General features: G+C 43.9%; 1 pseudogene; it reads right to left on the bottom strand.

The window, feature by feature from the left end:
• Nucleotides 1-2,355: 2,355 nt before the first annotated feature.
• Nucleotides 2,356-3,270, bottom strand: LOC109378202 (olfactory receptor-like protein DTMT; annotated as a pseudogene).
• Between the last annotated feature and the right edge of the window lie 2,946 nt (nucleotides 3,271-6,216).

The raw sequence follows: 6,216 nt of genomic DNA on the forward strand, positions 1-6,216 counted from the left end.
CTACAGGCACTAAACCCCACCCCTTAAAGTTTGGGATCCACCTTCTGACATTGAAACTAGGATCTTCCACTTTGGAATTCTTTGTTACCTTGACTAACACTACCTCAGCTCACATAAAATCTTGTTCCTTTTCTCTTTTAAGATTTTATTGACACATTGGACATTAGTCAGGGAAGTAAGAGTTAGAAGGGAATAGAATCGAGAGAAACATTCTGAGGACACCAGGGAAGCAGCTGAGAATGGGCGAACCCAGTGAGGCATGCACAGTATTTAAGTGCTAGGTCCCTGAAGCCAGCCTTCCTGGGATGACCTTACTACACTCATACCAGCTTCATGACCTTGGCTGAGGATCTTAACCTCCCCTAGTATGAATTCTCTCATCAGCTTAATAGAAATGGAAGATCTAATTTATCATGCCAAAGGAAAGAAAAAAATGAACAATCCATGTAGAAACCTTGCAACAGTGAGACCATGCAGCATTAGTAAGACTTACTACTGTCATCATTAAGTTCTGTGATGAGGATGCAGTGTTTTCCCGAGTACCCCTGCCCTTATCCCCACCCCTCCAATGAGGCCAGCACCTTGGTGCTAGTAGAGAAGGTGGGGAGCAGCGCTGTGGGATGGAAGAAGCGACAGGCCCAGAAAGAAGAGACTGGAACAAAAAAGGGTGAGGATTTCCTCTCAAGTTATGAGTGGAATTTATCCCTAGGTAAAAACATCAATATTAGGACAACCCAATAGAGGGGAAGGAAAACTGGCTTCATAGAAAGGGGCTCTCAGGATGGTCCCTTACACACTGTGTAACTTGACCCCAAGCAAAATGTTCAGGAGCCCAGAGGAGTCAGACTCCATTGTTTACTGGCCTGCGACCTTGGCAAATTGCTGAACTTTTCCAACTGTAGAAGCCTCCATCAGTGAGTCTTTCATAGCTCACAGAATTGTGGGTTTGGCAAGACTGATACTTTCAAAGTATAAAGTACTCCACAAATATACAGTTTACTAGTTCCCATTAGTAGTTCTGGTGATTCCCAATTACATTTAGAGATGGAAATCACTGATAAGAGTGGAAAACAGTGAGGAAGATGACGTCTAAATCATCCTGCAGGAGACACACTACAGAATTATGGAATCCTAATATCTGTTAAAAGGGGTTTTAGAATAACTACTTCTGAACTCCCTCCCGCTTACCTAGCTTGTCTGAATGTGGCTCCAGAGCCTGCTTCCTGTTTGCTGCTTCCACATCGTACATTTCCAGCCGGAGTCCCTGCCATTATATTGTGACTCCTCTCTTCTATAATGCCCTGAGCCCTGGGATCCCTGGGTCCCAAAGAAACTCATTAGGAGCAAACCTGGTGCTTCCACCTACCCCGCCTTACTCTGCAATTTTTGAATAAGTCATGTCCAGAGACCGAATTCTGGGTTCACCCCAAGTCTGACCTTCTCAAGGAAGCTTTCTCTGAACACCACAGCCCACGCTAATGTCACCCTTCTCTATCTTCTGCAGTATCTGGCCTTCTACAAAGTTAGCATCATCAAACACTGTCACATAATCACCACTGCTTTATGTTGTCCAATGATTGATCCCATATACACCAACCTGCTCTCCTCAGCTGGACTTTAAAGCTGCATAATAGCAAGTAATGTGTTAATTGACTCACCCAAGAAATAGTTAGTCCATTAGTTCATTAATGCATTCCTTCTGGAAATATATACTGAGTAACTACCATATGCAAGGCACCAAGCCACGTGCTGTGGAAAAATCTGTGGCCGAGATAGACATGGCCCCTGCCCTCAGACAGCTCATAGTCCAGTTGGCAGACACAACTAAATAAGCTACTACCAAGTATTGTAAATGTAATCATAAGGGACATACAGGATGTAACAAGAGTACAGATCAAAGACACCTGGCTTTATCCAGCAGGTCAGAGAAGACATCTATTTTTTTGAATTAAGTTGAAAGAATCAAGGAGTCTTCTAGGAAAAAAGAATAAAAGTTTTCAGATTAAAAAAAAATAACCTGTAATGAATTAGTTAAGAATGTGAGGCCTAGAGATCATTAAAAATAGTACTTCTTAACTACGCTTTTCGAGGGTCCCCTGCAGAAGACAAAGAGGAAGGCCCAGCCAGAGGTCAGAAAGACTTCCTTCCCTAGTTCAACTATGCAGTGCCAATTCGTCTCTTTTACATATTGAACAATTATATAGTATGTTTCTTAGCTGAAGTTTCCATGGTGAGGAAAAATATCTCGGTAATGTTCCACTATTAATATATTTACTGAACTAAATTATGTGAAAAGCTCAAGTGTTACCATCATATTAACAAAAAAATATCCTTTTACAAAATAACCTTCCCTGGTTATTTTGTCTCTTCCCTGGTTATCATGTCTCTGTTCCTCAGGCTGTAGATGAAGGGGTTCAGCATGGGCGTCACCACAGTGTACATCATCGCCATGACAGTCTCCTTAACAGTAGAATTATTAGCTGATGGGCATAAATAGACAGCAATAACTGTCTCACACAATAGTGACACCACAGAGAGGTGGGAGCCACAGGTGGAGAATGCCTTGCAAGTGCCCCCAGCAAATGGGACCTTAAGGATGGAGGACTAAATTCATGCATAGGACATAATGATGAGTAGGAATGGGATGACAAGAATGAGCCCTCCAACAGTAAATATCACCAACTCATTAACCCAAGTGTCAGAGCACGACAGCTTCAGCAGAGCAGACATATCACAGAAAAAGTGGGGGATCACGTTGTCTGCACAGAAACACAACCTGGCCATGAGCAGAGTGTGTAACATGGCATGGAAGGTGGTCAGCACCCAGGACAGCGCCACCAGGGTGAGACAGAGCTTGGGGCTCATGATGGTGGTGTAGTGCAGGGGGAAGCAGATGGCCACATAGCAGTCATAGGCCATGGCCACAAGGAGGAAGCTCTCAAGGTCTGAGAAAAACAGGAAGAAGTACATTTGGGTCAGACAACCTGTGTAAGGGATGGACAGAACTTGGTTCTGCATGTTCTGCAGCAACTTGGGCATTGTGACAGAGGAGAAGCAGACGTCAGAGAAGGACAAATTGCTGAGGAAAAAATACATGGGTGTGTGGAGGTGGGAGTCTAGCTGAATGAGCACGATGATGAGGAGGTTCCCCAGGACGGTGGCAAGGTACATGGCCAGGAACTGGGCATAGAACAGGTTTTTCTGCTCTGACTCAATGAGCAAGCCCAGGAGGAGGAATTCTGAGATGACAGTTCGATTCTTTCCTTCCATATCTGTCTCCATTATCTTTAGGAAGAAATAATAGTGTCTATTAAAACCTGAATTTAAAAATCAACATATTTCTATGATACACTAGCTTTGAGGCACTCTATAAAGTATTTTGTATCACCTTTTTACAATGACAACCTCTATACTCCAAATCTCTATTATCAGAATCTCTGTGATTGAAAATGACTTATTTTCATCACTTCTCTCTAAAACGTAACACTGTTTCACCTTACCTAAAAGCACTCTCATCCATTAGCTTCTGGGACACAAAATTTACTGGTTTTTCCTCACACCTGCCTGGCCAGACGGCCTCAATGACTATAACTGGCTCCAGCTGTCACTGTCTGACATAATGCTATCCCTCAGGGCATTTTCCTAAACACTGCTCTCTTATAATTCTACACATACCAACCAAGAAAAACCCTTCTACTCCAAAGGCTTCAATTGCCATTTAAGCCTCAGATGTAGCTGACTCTAACCTATAAAACAGGATGCTCAGTTGCTTAATGAATATCTTCCCTTGGATGTGTCATGCATTTTAAGCTCAACAAATCCCAAAAGAAAACCATGACCTCACCGTGCTCCTCTCCTAATCTCCTCCTCTAATTTCCCACATCTCAGTCAAAGAGATCCAGGTTCTCCATACACCTGAGAGTTTTCTTTCATTTCCTCCTTACTCTCATTTACATCCACTCTGTCAACAAGTCCAGTAGACACTGCCACTTAATTCTGTTTCTCATTCATCCATTCCTTATCTTAATTTTCATTACTCTGTATCAACTGACATCATATCTTGTCTACACTATTGAAACAGCCTCTTGATTCATCTCCCTATTTCCATGCTGGAACCCTTTGCCTTCAATATCTTTCAGTCTCACTGTGGCATTTTAAGATGAAAATCTGGTCATCATTCTCCCTAAAGTCTTCATGGATCCTCACTATTTTTTTTCTAAAAGATTTTATTGGGGAATCAGGGGAAGGGGAACAGACAAGTTGCTGTTGTTTTGTTCCTCAGTCTAGTTGTGGAGGACGTTGCTTCCCTGGCCCAAGCTGGCACCGTCATTGCGCTCCTCCCGGGTGAGGCAGATCAGTGGCCGGCTGGACAGCTGCTCACAGTGGCTGCTGGCCGCTCACGCTGGCTGCTGGCTACACACGGTAGCCTATGGCAACCCACTGCAGCAGGGGACTGCAGCCCACGCCATCACCGGAGACTCACGGCAGCCCAGCTCCAGGTTGAGCTGTTGTTCAGCATCTTAGCTGTGGAGGGCAGTGTCACTGGCCCTCATATGTGGGATCCGAACCGGAGCCCTCTGGCGTCCCAAGCCAGTTCTTAACCATCGCGCCACTCGGGCGGCCCCTCACTATTTTTAAGATAGAGGCAAAATTCCTTTCAAAAAGTGCTTCATCTTTTTCATCCATCCAGGGTAGGGGAATATAGCCAATAATGTCATGATAACTTTTCACCAAAGCAGATGATTACTAGACTTAGTGAGGTGATCACATTGTAAGGGATGTAAATGTCAAATCACTATATTGTACACCTGAAACTAATATAATGTTGTATACCAACTGTATTTCAATTTTAAAAAGTGCTTCATGGCCTGACACGTACCTACGACCACAACTTCGTCTGGCTCCACAATTGCGCTTAAATTCCTTTGCCCAGCAATGCTGGACTGAAAAGTCACAATTTCTTGCCTCCAGCTTTTTGCACTTGATGTTCCCCGTGCCTAGCATCTTCCTCCCTCGGCTCCCTCTTGACCTGGCTTGCCCCTACTTATCCTTCAGGTGTATTACATGTCACTTACTCAGCTAAATCTTCCCTGTCTCCCTGGGCCAGGTGAATACCGCTGCTATGTTTCACAGCATCCCCACAGCAATCAGTGTCATTGGGATGATTTGTTGATAGCTGTCTTCCTTACCGGATTGTAAACTCCAAGCAAGAAAGGTCATGTCTGCTTATGACTGCAGCAATGCCAGCACCTGGCAAAAGGCCTGGATGTAGCTGATGTTTCGTGTTTATTGGTTGTGCTTCAGGCTGAGACACGCATTCCTCCAACTTCAAAAGCAGCAGAAGTCCTTTCAAGTTAGAGTCACTACTCTTACTAAATTTCCCCAGAGCAAGAACTCACTAACCTGAACCATTGAGTGCTAAATGTGACACTTTATTACAAAAAAAAATGTTAGGGTACCTCAGATACACTACTCTTGTCACTAATACAGATGATAATAGCTATATAGCTATGTACATAAATAGATATAGATATAATCTCCTATTGGTTCCACTTCTCTGAAGAACCCTAAGATGCCTCAGTGTGCCTTAAAGCTGACAAAAATGCAGAGAAGAAGCACTAAGAGATGTGGGAAGCTCCTTCAATAAAGACATAACTGAGTCAAATTGCTGGGATCTTCCCCTCTAGATGTGTTTGATCCAGTCACATTAACAGTTTTCATACTTGGACATTACGTACTGGCAGTACAGTGGAAAAAAGATCCAGGGAAAATCATACACCTGGTTTCTCAGAATTTTGCTTATCTGGTAAATGAGTTGGACCCGCCTCTTGCATCAATAGCATGAGTGGAAATGACAAACCAGGAATAGCATTTTCAGACGCTACCACTGATGATGCAACTAGCTTCTCCTCTTCTTCACCCATTAAGTCAGCAATTCTCAGCCTGGATTGCACATAAGAATCACCAGGACCAGTGCTTCTAAAATGAATGTCCAGGCAAATCATCTAGGAGTTCTAGTAAAACACTGATTCTGATTCAGTAGGCCAGATTCTACTTTTTAAATTAGCACCCAGTTGGGCCGGCGGCGTGGCACGTTGATTAAGAGCTGGCTTGGGACGATAGAGGGCCCCGGTTCAGATCCCACATATGAGGGCCAGTGACACTGCCCTCTACAGCTAAGATGCTGAACAACAGCTCAACCTGGAGCTGGGCGGC

The sequence above is a fragment of the Hipposideros armiger genome, unplaced genomic scaffold (assembly GCF_001890085.2).
Source record: "Hipposideros armiger isolate ML-2016 unplaced genomic scaffold, ASM189008v1 scaffold_1792, whole genome shotgun sequence".
Lineage (NCBI taxonomy): Eukaryota > Metazoa > Chordata > Mammalia > Chiroptera > Hipposideridae > Hipposideros > Hipposideros armiger.